This window comes from Mustela erminea, chromosome 1, assembly GCF_009829155.1.
Source record: "Mustela erminea isolate mMusErm1 chromosome 1, mMusErm1.Pri, whole genome shotgun sequence".
NCBI classification, from domain to species: Eukaryota; Metazoa; Chordata; class Mammalia; order Carnivora; family Mustelidae; genus Mustela; species Mustela erminea.
In genome coordinates this window covers 151198004-151215784 of record NC_045614.1, presented here as the reverse complement: position 1 = coordinate 151215784, position 17781 = coordinate 151198004, and positions in this window count along the sequence as shown.

Here is a 17781-nt window from a genome sequence, read left to right as displayed (position 1 = left end):
TTTGTGGGAGCAAGGATCTAGCATTTCTCTCATTGCATTTCTCTCACTGGACAATGATGGTCAAGCCATATGTTGCTATTGAGCCCTTGCAATATAGCTAGTCTAAAATGAGATGTGGTGTGAGTGTAAACACACACTGGATTACAAAGAGTCCAAAAAGAAGAATGTAAAACTTTAATAATTTTTCATTTTCATAGGGGAGACAAACCATAAGAGACTCTCAATCATAGGAAACGAACTGAGGGTTGTTGGAGAGGATGGTGGGGGTGGGGGGATGGGGTTACAGGGTGATGGACGTTAAGGAGGGCACGTGATATAATGAGCACTGAGTAGTACACGCCGCTAATGAATCACTGAACTCTGAGTCAGAAACCAATAATACATTATATGTTAATTAATTGAATTTAAATTAAAAATTAAAAATGTAATTTTTAATATTGATTAAATGATGAAATGACAATGCCTTGGATATATCATGTTTTTAAAGATTTTCTTTATTTGGGGTGCCTGGGTGGCTCAGTGGGTTAAAGCCTCTGCCTTCAGCTCAGGTCATGATCCCAGGGTTCTGGGATGGAGCCCCAAATTGGGCTCTCTGCTCAGCAGGGAGCCTGCTTCCCTTCCTCTCTCTCTCTGCCTGCCTCTCTGCCTACTTCTGATCTCTGTCTGTCAAATAAATAAATAATATCTTCAAAAAAAAAAGATTTTCTTAATATATTAGAGAGAAAGAAGTGTGTGCACGGGTCAGGGGGTAGGGTGGGCAGGGGGAGAGAGAGAACTAGACTCTTCTCTAGACTCTGTCTAGACTCTGTCTGGCAGGGAGCCCAGTAGGGGGTTCCATCTCAGGGCTCTGGGATCATAACCTAAGCCAAAGGCAGATGCTTCACAACTGAACCACCCAGGTGCCCCGGGATATATTATGTTAAATAAAAATACTATTTCAAGCAATTACAACTGTTTCCATATTTTTTTAATGTAGCTTCTAGAAAATTTTAAGTTCCATATGTAGCGTGAATTACATTTCTATGAGACAGAGCTGATCTAGAAAGTGCAGGGGAAAAGGCTGAGCAGTGGATCAGGGCAGAGCAGACTGAGGACTATGCAGACAGGAGGCTCTGGGTACATTTTGGTCCTCAGGGGCATCTGATTTGATCTTGGATTGATGGGGAGGGCTCCTATGAGATCTGTGGAGGGGATGAGGTCTCTGCATAGCACAGACCTGTGTAGAGGGCTTGAGGGGTGAGGTCGAGATCCTTCTTTCCCAGATTCTCTTTTCCCCATTAAAATGTACACTGCTTTGGTCTTTAATTGGCTAATAATATCTCAACGTTCTACTCTTTATATACACAGTCCGAAGTGGTATATGAAAAAGGGGATTCATTGCAATAGTGTTAATTTTTAAAAAAGACTGGAAATTAAAAAAAAAAAGGCTGAGTAGGTCAGTCAGTTAAGTTTCCAACTTTTGATCTCAGCTCCGGTCTTGATCTTAGGTCTTGATCTCATCGTGAGTTTAAGCCCTGTGTTGGGCTCCACATTGGGCATGGAGCCAACTTAAAACAAAAACAAAAACAAACAAAAAAAACCCAAAACCAGATAGGAAAGAACGTAAATGTCCATTAATACAGTGATTAAATAAATGAAGGGTATATTTTAAACAGACTTATAAAATAATTTTATTATTATAAAATAATATTGATGTAATTTCAATTGCAGATAGCCATTAAGACAGTAAGACAGAAATAAGGCAGATCTACATGTACAGAGAAGGATCTCCAAGATATATTGTGAAGTTGAAATAAAGGAGGTGAAGTCATGATGTAATGAACTGCATGGTGACTATAGTCAATGATACTGTCTAGTCTATTTGAAGGTAGGTAGGAGAGTGGATCTTGACAATTCTTACCACAGGAAAAAAAACTCTGTAGCTATGTATTGTGGTGGATATTAACTGGACTTATTTTGGTGATCACCTGCAATATATACAAAATCAAATCCCTATGTCGTACACCTGAAACTAATATGTCAATTATGCTTCAAAAATTTAAAATTAAAAAAAAAAAGAAGCAAAGTGAGAACAGTGTATAGACCACACTATGTTTCTGTGGGGGAAAACTCAATATACTTGCTCAGTTATACGTTTGCAAATGTGTGAATTTGTTTTCTGGAGGATGTATAAGAAATCAGTAGTAATGGTAGCCGCCACAGAGGGGAATTGTATTGTGGGGAGAAGGGAGACTTTTCTTTTCACTATACATATTTTGTACTTTTAATTTTTAATGACATACATATATGGCCAATTCAATAAAACTAAATGAAAAAAAACCAATGACTTCTGTTGAAGTACGGAATTTCCTCTCATCACAAACCTGTGAGCTTCTTTTGTGTACCCTCCTACTATGGCTCTTTTCTGGGGCTGCAGCGCTCCCCTAGAAAGTCTGAGTTATCCTCTTTCCACTTAATAACTGAACAGAAAAACTTGTGTATTTTTTATTTGATTGTTAAGTACACTTTCTGGGTTTATTCATTTCTAGGTTTTAAGGATTTTGATCCCCCCTCATTTTGTCTCTTTCTTCGTACTGAATCATTTCTTATTTAGTTAATGAAAGTTCTTTTAAAAATCATGTACATTGAAAACCAACCTTCTCTTATTCTTTGACTTTCTTTTGAAGTACACATTTAAATTATATAGGAATGTGAAAAAAAAAATCCAAAACATCTGATGCAACGCGCCCTCTAGTGGTTAAATAAACAAACTATTCTTTCACCAATTCCCACCCCCCACCCGCACCCCCGTTTTCTCAAAAATCAACGACTTCTGTGGTTTAAAAATCTGCGTGGAAACTCTAGGCATTAATGTAAAAAATAAGAAGTCATGAGCAGCATAAACATAGTAGATGTCTTAGGGCCTTCAGGCTGCCATAACAAAGACACCAGAGACTGAACGGCTTAAACAAAAATTATTTATTTCTCACAGTTCTGGAGGCTGGGAAGTGAGATCTGGGTGCTGGCAGATTTGGGTCTGGTGAAACGTGTTTCCTGGTTCATAAATAGCTATTTTCTCACTGGGTCCTCACATGGCAGAAGGGGCGAAAGAGATCCTTGGGGCATCTTTTATGAGGGCACTAATCCCACAACTGAGGGCTTCACCCTCTTGACCCAATCACCTCCCAAAGGCCCAACTTCTTGATACCGTGGTATTGAAAGATAGGATTTCAACACATGAATCTGGTGTGGGTTGGGGGAGGGACACAAACATTCATACCATTACAACAGATACATTTCTTAAGCCAGAAACAAATAGTAACTAACAAAGAGAATGATTGAAAATATATTTAATTTGCCTTAATATCCAATTTTCAGAAGCCAAATACACAGATTAAACGGGATTTTTCCAAGTGTAGGTTTAGTTATATGGATAACTGAATTGGAAGTAAAAAAACTAAACTAACCAAAGCTTTAATTTGCCCATGAAAGAAACAAAGGATGCATCGTAAAGTAAATAGTCATTGGAATTGGTAAATGAAAGAATGCTTGGTTTTAGTAAATGATCTAAGGACAAAATTCATAGAAATTTTTAAGAGTATGGCTGTCACATGTGTGTCCTTTGTTTGCAAAGTGTCCTTGGGCCTGATCATGGTAAACCAGCACTTCTCTGAGGAGGTCCGATAGCCTATGGAGAGTTAGGATATGGTCTTCTGAAAGCACTTTTTTCCAACAGGGAATTCAACTCATAGTGGGATAGTGGCCATCTTCATGGAAATGACCAACCATTCCACCCAGGTCAGCGGTAGGAAAATAGAATAGGTGTTGAGTGGTTTTCAAGGAAGCACATCCAGTTCCCATACCTGTTGCCCTTGGACTCTAGCAAAAATCTCAGGATATTAACATATCAAATTTTCTTGAATTGGCCACCTGTGAAAGTGGTCCTCACATAGAGATGTGACCCTTAAATATGATTTTGTCCCTGGGCTAGCCCTTTCCCTCCTTGGCTCTCTTCTTTAATGTTTCATGTTGAAAAGGAACTCTTGTGCAGGAAGGGATGGAAGAGACAAAGCAGCTATCATGTCTCTTTTTCTTCCTGGACCTCAGATACAGAAGTTTCAAATTTCAGGGTAGTTGTCATTGTTAGTCTGGGCAGGGCTCCTCATATCGTTGATTTATTCATTAAATAATTTATTACCTTCTCTTCCCTTATCTGCTTCCATTTAAGACTTCCCTCAAAGACAGCCATTACAATGCATTTAATGTGTTTCTGCGTGTTTCTTGTAAAATATATATTGTTTTGTGTACTTGTATTTTTAATTGAATGGTACGCTACTATATATCTTATTCTGTTTATTTTCTTTCAGCATATGTCTTTGAGATCTCTTTATATTGCTATGTGTACTTTTAATCCATTGTTTTGAGTTGTTACATAATACTCCTGGTGAGTATCCACCACTTTGCTATAATCTAGTCACCAAATAATGTATATCTGTTGTCCCAAATTCCCTGCTACCACAAATAATCCTATCATCTAATGAACCTGAGTGAGAATATTTTTGGACTATATACTCAGGGAGGAAATTGCTGAGCTATAGGATATAAATGTATTTAATTTGACTCTAACACCAGATTGTTCTCCAGAATGGATGAACCAATGCACACATCCTATACCAGAAGTGGGGGGGAATACACATACACACACACACACACACACACACACACACACACAGATTCTTAGTAGCAACTCCCATCAAGAGGTAGTACCTATTTCCCTTCCCCTTGAATCTGACTTGACCTTGTGATTTGCTTTCATGGAAGGTGACGGAAAATGGTTGCGTTCTGAGCCTAGACCTCAAGAGATCCTACAACTACTGTTATTTAGCTGGGAGCCCTTCTACCATCATGTCATCAAGCCCAGGCTAGCCTGCTAGAGGATGAGACCATGTGGAGGGAGGAGCCAGTGCTTCAGCTTCCTTAAGTGAAGCCCCATACATCTAAGTGAATTGAGAACAGAGAACATCTAAATGAATTGGACCAGACTTGGTTACTAAGCAGAGCCCAGTGCCAACTGAGAACCCACAGAATTATTAGCTAAATAAAGTGGTTGTTGTTTTAAGCCACCAAGTTTGGGATATTTTGCTATGTACTTAATAGATAAATGGAAAAAAAATAGACAAGTTGATAACTCCTCATCACAGGGTATGATATATCTCACATCATACCAACACTTGGCATCATCCAGCTTTCTAATTTTTGCTTATCTTATAGATATAAAATGATATCTTGTTTCATTTGGATTCTTTTGGGATTACTAATAAAATTGAATATTTCTCTATATGTTTGGTGGACTTTGGGCTTCCTTTTCTTAAATTGTCTGTTATTGTCCTTTGCTCATTTTTCTTGTAAAGTTACTGTTTCTTCTTTTTTTAAATTTTTAAAATTTTTTTTAAAAGATTTTATTTATTTATTTGACAGACAGAGATCACATGTAGGCAGAGAGGCAGGCAGAGAGAAAGGAGGAAGCAGGCTCCCCAATGAGCAGAGAGCCCGATGCGGGGCTCAATCCCAGGACCCTGAGATCATGACCTGAGCCGAAGGCAGAGGCTTTAACCCACTGAGCCACCCAGGCGCCCCAGTTACTGTTTCTTCTTAATGGTTTGTAGCTCTTGCTTATTCTAGATATTAATACCTTTTCATTTTTATATACTACAAATATCTTCTATCATGTAATCTATTATTTTTATCCATAATGGCCTTCACTGAATCAAATTCTTTAATTTTTTGTGTAATCAAACGCATCAACTTTTTTTTTTTTTTTTTTTTTAAAGTAAGCTCCATGTCCGACATGGGGCTTGAACTCACTACTCTGTGATTGGGAGTTGCATAATCTACCAAGTAAGCCAGTCAGGCACCTCTTTTAAAGATTTTATTTATTTATTTATTTATTTATTTATTTAGAGTAATATCTACACCCAACACAGGGCTCAAACTTACAACCCGGAGATCAAGAGCCACAAGCCCTACCTACTGAGCTAGGCAGATGTCCCTTAAATGCATCAACTTTTTGTTTTATGGTCTGTGCTTGTGAAATTTTGTTTAGGAAATGCTTCCCAACTCCTAGGGTCACAAAGATACCCTACAACAATTTCTGCCATCAGCTTTACAGAGTTCTTCCTTAGATAATTAGATCCTTCATTGGTCTTGAAACCATACTGCTAGCTTGGAAAGTGAAAAGGGATTTCTGCAACAGTCTCAGGAGCCTGCTTTGGGACATGGTGTTAGATAGGGACCAGGTTTTCTTTTTCTTCATAGTGAGTCACTTTCCCCACCACCATCTGCCGGACAATTCATCCTTTCCCACATTGATTTGTGGTGACACCTCTGTTACATTTGTCACTTTGTCATTTGTCATTTGTTGTACATTAATTTCCCTGTGCAAATGGGTTTATGTTTGCATTGGCCAATTTGTCAGTTCTTGTGCTATTATAACCCTGTTTTTTGTTTGTTTAGTTTTTACTATGATAGGTTTGATAGTTTATTCTTATGTTATAGGCCTTCTGCCATATGTTTTTCATTTCAGATATTCACTTAATCTCATAAAGTTGCAAGGTTTATATTATTATCTTTGTTTTACTCATAAGGAAACAGATGCCCAGAAAATCTACTGTCATTGCCCAAATTTCATGAGATATTAATGGTGGAGTTAGGACTTAAAGTAGTCAGCCTGACTAGAGAAGCTGTGTGCCCTATTCTACACTATGCCCAGCTTGTCAGCTGCTAGTCTGTTGTTCTTTAAGCTCCCTGAAGAGTCCTGGCCGATTGGGAGAGGGAAGAAAGTCATCACCTCAGTCCCTCGGCAAACACCAGCACCGTCCCAGTTTTAACTGCCCCACTCTTCTTGCTCAGACCCTGTTGTATCTTTCCCAAACAACAAGACGAGTAGTGCTAATGCTCAAAGTTTTAAAAATACATATTCTGAGCTGGATTTGGGTTGCATGTGTGGTACTTTTAAAAATAGATCTCCAGGTGCTGGGAGTGATGTGGTGTTTTCTAATTATAATATATGCAATTTAGCATAATAGTGAGAAAAAAAAAAGTAAGAGAGCCCAGATCCTCACAATATAGAAGGCAGCATTGTTGTTACCCACGCCCTTCCTTATTTTTAGCAGAAGACAGATTTTCAGATAATGCATGTCCTAGCCAGCCAGGTGCTCCATATAAGCTGATCACAATCATCTATCATCTATCTCACTCCCCTTGCCCCCTTGATAGATATGGCAAGGGTGACAACAATGGCCAACGAAACATGAAGGGAAAGTCTGCTGGAGTGGTTTCTAGGTTTCTTTCCCTTCAGTCCTAAAAAAAAGAGATAGACAAGCTTTCAGGAAGAAAGGAACGCTTCTTCTGGTGTGGTGTTGGGAGCTGTGGTAGCCATTCATGACTACTGGGGGGCGGGGGGGATTAGCTTGAGGGGTAGGCTGACCCACTGAAGATAGTAGAGCAGAGAGATGGAAACTTGGAACTGGGTCCTTGATGAGACTGAGCTGCTAAATTAACAAATCCTGCCCCAGTCTTACTTCTGAGCATCTTGATGGGTGAAATAAAATTTCCTTACAGTTTAAGCTACACAAGTGAGGAAGCTTCTGTCAATCATAACTAAAGGTATTTTATACATGCACCCTAAAGTGACACATGTATAAATCTTCAAATATCTCTTGTGAATTTGTGTCAAGAATGTAAGTGACCTATATGCGAGCTAAACATATCTACTCCCACAGTTCTGGTTAGGATTATGCACTGGGAAGGGGGAAGTGAAAAGGGTATGTTGTATCACAGTTCCTATGTCCCTGCCTTCTATCCTTTTCATTCTCATCTCCATGGAGCTTACTGACTAGTAGACAAGACAGAAAAATGGCAGTACAGTGGGTGATGACCTATCCTGAACTATGTGAAATAAGGGGCAGTCCAAAGAAGTAAGGGACCAAGCTGTCTGGGAGGCATAGCCAGAAAAAGAATTGCAGGATGTGGGGGAAGGGGAGAGGCAAGAAGCAGGTTTGGGAAAGAATGGGCTGAGGGTGTGGGAGGAGGAGGAGAAGTTGGAGTTGGAGTTGGAGTTGGGTCTTGTATTATGCATAGGAATTAGTCAGGGGAGGGGCCTGGGAAGAAAAGTATTCCAGACTTGAGAAAAGGTGTGAGTTAAGGGACAGAGACTGGAAACAACAGAGCCTAATGGGGGACTTGGAAACTTGGTGTGGCTGGAGCACAGGGGAGTCAGACCAGGAGGGGCAGAAAAAGAGATTCCCCATTCCCCCAGAAAGTATGAAAGAGTTTCTTTCTTTTTTTACTGTGAAATGATGTGATATGTGCTCAAGTTAGAGAAATATGAAAAAACTTCTTTGTGAGTGAGTAGCTAATGTATGCAGATATAGACAAAAAATTCGTATGAGAATTTTAGAAATGGGTCTTTGAAATTATTGTTTATTGGCAGGTATTAAAAATGTTATTATCTGTCTCTGTTCATTTCTTGAATAAACAATATATTCAAGTAGACCAAAGGCTATAACAGTAAAAAGCAAGTTTACTCCCTTTCCTCATTCCCAGAATCTTCAGTTTCCTTCCACAGGGGCAAGCACAGTGGCCAATTTTTAAAGAAATATATTGTCTATATGCATAAACACACATTACAGCTTATATTAGTTGTCTATTGCTGTATAACAAATTATCCCAGAACTTAGTGGCTTTAACAATGATCATTATCTCACATGTTCTTTGGGCGGGAATGTAGTGTTTAGCTGGGCCTCTAACTTGGTCTCTTGCAAGGTTGTGGTTGAGCTGTCACCTGGGGCTGTAGTCATCTCATAGCTCTACCAGGGAGGACCTGCTTTCAAGCTCACTCAAGGGTTTGTGGGCAGGATTTAGTTTCTCACAGGCTGTTGGACAGATGGCCTCATTTCTTCACTAACTTTTGGGCTGAGTCTTCCTTCAGTTTCTTGCTACATGGGCTTCTGCATAAAGCACCTCACAGCATGGTACCTGGCTTCATCAGAGCAAATAGCCAAGAAGAGCCAGAAAAGTCAAGGAAGACTAGAAGCCAAAAAATTTTTTTTAAGATTTATTTACTTATTTGAGAGAGAGTGAGGGAGCACCTGTGTGGGGAAAGGGCAGAGGGAGAGGGAGAGGAAGAAAATCTCAAGCAGACTCCCTACTTAGCATGGTGTCTCACACAGGGCTCCATCTCCTGACCTGAGCTGAAACCATGAGTCAAACGCTTAACCAACTGAGCCATCCAGACGCCTCCAAAGTTTTTTTAATAACCAAATCTCAGAAGTGACATCCTTTCACTTTTGCTGTTCGTTAGAAACACATCTCTAGGTTGAATCCAATCTCAAGGGAAGGGAATTACACAGAGCATAGTAACCAGAGGTTGGAGATCATTGGGGTAAACTTAGAAGATGCCTGGTGCACATGTGTAAACTATATTTCTATCTATAGATACCTTTCTTTTTAAGCACAAAAATGTTTCCTGCCTTGCTTTTGTCATACAACAGTGTATCTTGAAGCAATTTCGAAGTCAGTCCATGAAGACCTCCCTCATTCTTCTAGCAATGGCGTAGGATTTCAGGCCTGACTCCACACTGTTTTTATTTTTTATTTTTTTGGCTGTGCCATACCTTTATTAAACAGTCCTTTATTGATGGGCAGTTAGTTAGGGTGTCTTTGATCTTTTGCTGCACACATTGTTTACTGGTGTGAGACTACATCTGGAAGGTAAATTCCTATAAGTCGAATTGTGGGGTCAAAAGGTATATACGCTTCACATTTTGGTAACTATGACCAAATTGCCATTCAAGCAAGGTTGTACCAATTTACTTTCCCACTCCAAGTATAAGAATTGTCTACTTTTCCACAGCTCCTTGAGGAAGCTTTTCCCCACAAGCTTTAATAAAAAACAAAAGAGAAATCATGAAAGAAAAGCCGAAAATCAAAGTCTACTAAATAGGACAAATTGGGGTCACTGATTTTTATTAAATGAAACTGGAACAAGGCTCTGCTATTTGTTGAATTTGATTTTGGATTTACCAGGGTATTTTCCTAGTACATTATACAAAAATGGCATGGACTCCTGGTTTAGGTCTCAGCGTCCCTGATAATCCCTGCTGGCTCCTGTCATTAGAATCTTAGGTAATGTCCTCCTCTAAGGTTGTATGGATTTCTAAAAGCACTCAACAGTTAGCTTCTCAGATTCAAACTTCATCTGGGGGAACTGACACTAATGACTATCAAACCAAGTATACACTGAATAATTATTTATTTTGGAAACTTTACAGCTTTGGTCATTATCATCTTTTCTACTGATGTTTCAAACATTAAAAAGACAGAGAATGTTCTGTCTAAGAAGTCTTAGAGCCCAGATATAATTCTCCTCCAACCTCCTCCTCCCTTCTACAATCAGTTTCTGTCTTTGTATTTTCACAGAGTAATGCTTTTTTCATTAAGGTAGACTGTTCCATCGTTAAACAGTTCTAGAAGTTAAAAATCATTTTGTACATTGAGTTGAGGTCCGAAATGTGTTGCTGTGGGCCTCACACATCCTCCTCCCCCAAATCTTCATTCATCCTATGGTAAGCCTCTGGGAGCCATTTGTGCTATGTGGCACTATTTTCCTCGGCACAGTTGATTAGACCACAACTGAGCAGCTAACTTGAGCTGAACTTTTCAGAAACTTATTGCTGCATATTTGGAATTTGGTTTCAGGAACTTTTTGTTGGTCTCTATGTTTCTGGTAAAACTGAGAGGATAGATATGTGGTTGGGGCTATCAGGTGGCTTATGGGTAATCTTCCACGTTTATTTATTATTTATTCAACAAATATATATTGGCTGCCTCCTGTGTGCCTGGCACGGAAATAGGCATGGGATTTAGCCCTGTCCCTGCCTTCCTAGAGAAACAGAGCAAGCCTGACTATAAAGCTATTATCTCTAATGTTGTCTCTAATATTTTTATTATCTTTCATATTTAGTGGACCGTTCTCTCCTAAATAAGAACACAGTATTCCATGATTTCATCACATTTAACTTCCCCTTCTAAATTGTTTTTTAGCACATTTTTTTTTTTTAGCAACAGCACTAGCCCAATTGCCCAATGAAAGCTTAGGGGACAACAACCAGGAATTAGAAAGATTTTTCATTATAGCAACAAATGTGACAAGTGCACCAACCTCATCACGGAGGTACTGTGTGTGTCCACGGGATCCCCAGGAAGGATGGTGGGTGTTTCTGTTAATCAAGCACAGCAGCGCCCCCAAGTGGCAAACAGTAAACGACCTTTGCTGTGCGTTGAGCCTGCCTGTGTAGAAATGACGCAATTCTTGAAAATGGTTTTTTCACTGGGGATGAGAGGGAAGTTGCATTATTTCAAAATCTTTACATGAAGGGAGACGTGTAAGCCTATCCAAATAGAAAAATTTGCATTTTCTTAACATGAGACATTTTGAAAGGGTCTCATTCTGCTCTCTGAGCAGCTTCTAGTTAACTCCAGGGAGTTTGCCCCAGAGGTGAAGTCTTGAGATTGAGACAGACATGCCCAAAAGTTCCATAGCATCCTTCATGAGGTCTTCCCTTTCCTCTTCTGCAGGTCCAATATTCTGAGTGCCCCTAAACTGCCCCAATATAGATTTCATTTATTAACAAATACTAACTGAGTGCCTGCTTGGTGCTTTCTCTAGTTCTAGACTCTGTAGATACAGCAGGAAATAAATCTGACTACAGTTTCAGTCTTCACTAATGACACTCTTATTGAGACACACTTGTCTTCTTTATATGTGGTAAGTCTTTGACAACAGGGACCTGTCTTATCCCTTCTTCACTGAAACCACACCCAGTGATTTCTCCAGTAACAATTTCAGAACTGAATTGATTTGACATGACCATATTTATCAGGACCATTCCCATGTCAGTTTTCTGATGGAATCAAAGCTGTGCTTGCCAACCAGTGACAAAATACAGAAGCAGAAAGTTTATCTTAGATCCTGTGGTGGCCTGAACAGCAACCTTCCGAAGATGTCCACATCCTAATTCTCCAAGCCTGCAAATGCATTCACTTACATGGCAAATGGACTTGGGGTGTGAGTCAGTTAAGGCTCTTGAGATGGGGAGATTATCCAGGATTGTCATGGTGGGCCAAAGGGAATCACCAGGGGCCTTGTAAGAGGGAGGTAGTAGAGTTAGGGTCAGAAAGCAGATAGAAGGATGGAAACAGAGGTCAGAGAGGAGAGAAGATGCTATGCTGCTAACTCTGAAGATAGGCAAGGGGGCCATGAATCAGGAGGGAACATAGGTAAACTCTAGAAGATAGAAAAAGCAAGGAAAAGGATTCTTCTTTGGAGCCTCCAAATGAACACAGAACTGCTGGCACCTTTAAGATTCCTATCTCTAGGGGCGCCTGGGTTAAATCCTCTGCCTTTGGCTCAGGTCCTGATCCCAGGGTACTGCTCAGCAGGGAGCCTGCTTCCTCCTCTCTCTCTCTCTCTGCCTACTTGTGATCTCTGTCTGTCAAATAAATAAATAAAATCTTTAAAAATAAAAAAGATTCCGACCTCTAGAAATATAAGATAACACATCTGTGTTGCTAGAAGCCACTAACTTTGTGGTAATTTGTTATGTCAGCGACAGGAAGCTAACACTGATTTCTACATGTCTTCCCCGCTTCCCATTCTCCCTGGTGCAGAGAGCAGGACGTTTCTCCTGTTTCTTTGTTTTTCCCAAAGTCATTGAGATGTCCTGGTTTTTCTTAACATGTAAGTGTTTCTCTAACTATCTTATCTGACCATCGGCATTCTTTGGCATATCCTCAGAGTCTCCAACTTTTCTACGAGAATTTAAAATTATGTATTTTCAGTTCCATGGCTAGCTAAAAAGTAAATATATAATTCAACTCACAACCCAAAAGTCAGCCTTATCCTGATGAGAATACTAAAAGCATTCTCATTAAAGTAGGGAACAAGACAAGGATATCCATTAGTACCATTCTTACTTAATGTTATTCTGGAAGTCTGGCTGTTATTACACAAGAGAAAAACAAAAGATGGTGGGGGAGGGACAGAAGGGGGTAATTTTGCAATTATTTGCAAATGATATGACTGTTTACCTGAAAGGCTAGGAGGAAAAAATGGAAAAACTATACAAATAATAAAGGAATTCAGCAAAGTGGCTGGACAGAACATTAATGTATAACTAATCAATATATAAACAACAATTATGACATATAAATAGTGGAAAAACAACTTACAGTAACAATAGAAAAGATAAAATAAACAGAAAAGATAAAAATAATAAAATAAATTTGTCTTTAATAAGGTAAAATAATAAACAGAAAAGACAAAATAAAAAAGATAAAAGAATAAAATAAGACATAGGCAAAGTCAATGAGAAGGAAACAGAACAAAACATGCAAAAGAAAGGTATGTTATATTTTCTGATAGACTTACCATGATAACAAGATCAAAATAAAGCTTTATGTGTTTAATTCTTTTTTTTAAGAGTTTATTTACTTATTTGAGAGAGAGAGAAGGAGAATGAGAGAATGAGTTAGGGGAGGGGCAGAGAGAGAACCAGACTCCCCATAGAGTGGGGAGCCTGATGTGGACTCAATCCCAGGGACCTGGGATTACAGCTTGAACCAAAGGTGGATGCTCAGTCCACTGAGCCACCAAACACCCGCCTTATGTGTTTAGGACCAGTACACTTGGACTTCTGTTATTGGCAACCTAATGAAATTGATAAGGGAAATAATAATTTCATTTTCACTTCATAAATTCATTCTTCACCTAGCCTTTATATTACTTGGTCTTGTCTTAAGAATTTCAGTCTTCATGGGGTATGCAGCCTCTCCACTGGCAGAAAGCAGGTCAAAAGTTGAGGCCTGATCTCTTGGTGATCTAAGCCCAGCCCACCTTTGGATCACCAGGTCATGGCCAGTGAGAACTCGCTATGGGATGTTGCCTTTTGCTAGTTATTTTGACTTGCCACAGATCCTTCGGTATGTATACCTTTGCCACAAACACGCACGTACGCACCTACACACCCATTCACTCGCTCAGGAACACCAGAATACACAGAATACACATTTCTGGAATACCCCATCTAGACCATCTTAGGTTTTATCTCATTGATAAAATAATTGCTTCATGGTAGCATGCTCATGGTAATGTTCTCTCCACAATCATAGCTAAAATAGCAATTTTTATTATCTTCAACATATCACAAGCCCATTCTTGGGCTATATACTTGTTGACACCATTTTTAGGTATCTTTTATTTCCTAGACATTTTTGGTTAAAAAAAAAAAAAGCCTCTGCTAATTACTGTTATCAAAGGAATTCTAGATATCATCAATAAGTAAGTTGGGTAGTATTTTTTTTTGTGGGGGGGGTAGGAGAAGCCACTATTGCCTCTGAAATCCTGTCAGGCTAGCATTGTGGGGTGGACAGGCAGTCAAGTTTATCAGAAAGAATCTTTAATTTCACACAGGATACATCCTCCTTGAAGGCTGTTCCCTGACTATTCTAGAAGCAGCTGAAATTTCTCTTAAAGGAAGAACTAAGTCTGATTTTTAGCTGTTTCTCTCTCCCTCTTTATCTTTTTTCAGAGCCTGGTGTTACAGGATTTTTTTCTCCATCGGTGGCCTGGTTCTCGGTCACGTTGCTTTGAAGAATGAAGAGGTAGACCAGACAGAGTGGTGGGCAGCAAAACAAGGTTTATTGAGTGATAGTACAAAGCTCCCTAGAAGGGAGGGGACCTGAGAGGGTTGACACTGGAGTTTCTAAGTCTAGGGGTTTTTATGGCCTTGCTGGCCACGCTGTTTTAATCTGATTAACCCTGTGCCTGTCATCCAACCAGGTTTTTGTTATCTATCACGTGGGAAAAGGTGGAGGGCTTCTTCCAAGGTGGTGTAAATCCTTTTAAGGGTAGTTTCCTGTTAGAGTGGACGCCCCTTCTCCATGCCTGCCTGCCTTCTAACTATCCTTCATCACTAGTACATGCTAGAAATTCATTAACTGCCAAATAAACAAATGGATGGGATTGTGCTTTCACAAGCCTCTATCTTTAAGTCTAGAGAGCAGGAAAAAACCGCATAAAAAATCCTGTAGAATGAGGGGAGCCTGGATGCCTCAGTTGTTAAGTATCTGCCTTCAGCTGAGGTCATGATCCCAGGCTCCTGGGATCGACGTTGGACTCCTTGCTTATTGGGGAGCCTGCTTCTGCCTCTCCCTCTGTCTGCTGCTCCCCTTGTGTTCTCTTTATCAAATAAATAAATAAATAAAATCTTAAAAGAAAAATTCTGCAGAATGAAAGTGCCACCAAGTAGGAACAGTTCACTGGCACACTACAGGAGATTTTCGTTTGTAAGCCCTCTCTCTTTCCTTGTGTGTATTGTTAAATGCTGTCCCTTTTTCTCAGTCTCTCTAATCCAACCCCCCCCCCATTTTAAAAGAAATTTAACATTTGGAAGGTCCCTGAAAGTATTGTGGGTCCTAGGCACTGAGTCTTTTGTGCCTCATTTTGTTCATCACCACTAATAAGACTTAAACTGTACCTGAGAGGTAGTAAACTCAAATGCCTACAAGCAGGCCAGGGTGCGGCATTTGTCCACCACACGTGTGGTGAAGGTCTAGTGAACTGGAGTGCTCAGTTCCCTTTAAGGTCACTGTGGCTCATCTCTACTGAGTTGTTGCCAGACTTTCCCATTTTTCTTTTCTTTTTCTCTCTCTTCCTTTTTTAAAAGATTTTATTTATTTGAGAGAGAGAGAGAGAGAAAGAGAGAGAGCAAAAGCAGGTGGAGCAGCAGAGGGAGAGAGAGAAGCAGGCTCCTTGGAGCCTGATTCAGGAATCAGGATCAGGATCCTGGGATCATGACCTGAGCTGAAGGCAGACACTTAACTGACAGAGCCACACGGGCATCCCATAGACTTTCCCATTTTTCAAGAAACACTGGAAACCCTGAGCATAAAAACATAAAAATCTCCGAATTTTAAAATGCTAGCTCAAATTTCAAAAATCAAAAACCTTTCCGGTTGAACCAAACAAACACCTTTGTGGATCGCACCTGGCACTACTTTGCAATCCTCGTTGAACACAGCTACAGGGAGAGCCCTTTAAAGCAGATGACAGGGACTAGAGAACCAATAGCACAGTGGGAGGAGAAAAAGCATGGTTTTAGTGTGATTGTAAAAAGTAATTCTAATTGTAGTAAATTGTATGATTTCCTTACTACTTATGTGTAGTCCCTTGGCCATAGTAATCGTGAATCTAATTAAAATTTTGGATTCTGTCATATTCCATTTGGATGATTCATGCTATGCCATCCTCCTTAATTTGTGGTTTGAGTAATAGGGGAAAGATTTCATGACATACATGTGTTAAGGAGAGCTTTGCTTATATTCATGATTGTGTTTTTAAAGGTATATTTAATCAGGCCTTAATAAAAGCCTATGTATTACTTTTTGTCAGGTCACATTTGTCCGGCTTTCTTTGGTACTTTACTGTATGAAAAAGAGAAAGAAGTGTGTGTTCCTTTATTCTAACTCTTTAGGGGTAAACATTTGGAGAAAATTATTTTTGTGAGCAGTTGAACTTTGGGGATTTGAATGAAAAGCATGCTTTTATGCACTTTGTAGACAAAATCAGCTTGCAGCATTGCAGGAACATGAGTAGGCACAGCCAGTCCCACTCCTTCTTCCTTTATCTCAGATGATGATTTCACTTTCTTTCTTTCTTTCCTTTTTAAAGATTTTATTTATTTAATTGACAGAGAGACAATGAGAGAGGGAACACAGTCAGAGGGAGTGGGACAGGGAGCCCAATACAGGGCTCCATCCCAGGACCCTGGGATCTCGACCTGAACCAAAGGCAGACACTTAACATCTGAGCCACTCAGGCACCCCAGTGATTTCACTTTCTCACCCTAGATTGTAAACAATTAAGGTCCAGTCTGATGAGCATTTTGAGTGGGAAAGTGTTGGGTTCCTATGGAAACAGAAGCAGAGTCTCTATCTTAGCCTTGTTGGGGGATCTCCCTCCTGTAAGCTTTAAAGCTTCCTGGAGAAAGTGAGATCTTCGGTAAGAGTGTAAAATCGATTTACTTTTTTTTTTTTTTTAAAGATTATTTATTTATTTATTTGACAGAGAGAGATCACAAGTAGGCAGAAAGGCAGGCAGAGAGAGAGAGAGAGAGAGAGAGAGAGGAGGAAGCAGGCTCCCTGCTGAGCAGAGAGCCTGATGCGGGACTCGATCCCAGGACCCTGAGATCATGACCTGAGCCGAAGGCAGAGGCTTTAACCCACTGAGCCACCCAGGCGCCCCTCGATTTACTTTTCAATTAAAGACCAGAATGAGGGTGGGAGAAAAAGCCTGGAAGTGAAAAAGTGTGATAAAACCCAAGACTGGAAATAAATTCAATTGGACTAGAGAATGCAAAGCATCATTCCAATTTAATTTTAATGCATAGTACTTGTCACTTTCTGATCATTTCTCATTTGCTTATTTGTCTGTTCTTCCATCCCCATTTGCTCACACAGAAACCCAAAATTGCTGATTCCTCATTGCCAGGTACATATGAGTGTTCACCTTTACTGAGGACCTGCCATGGGTCAGATCCTGTAATAAGTGCTTTGCTCGTGGCCACCCAAACTCCCTTCCTTCCCCAACCCCCGCACCCTCCCCCAGCAGACAAAGTTTACTTCTTCAGAGTTGGCTCAAATTCTCCCCTCTCTGTGAAACCTCCCTATCTCTTTACCCAACGC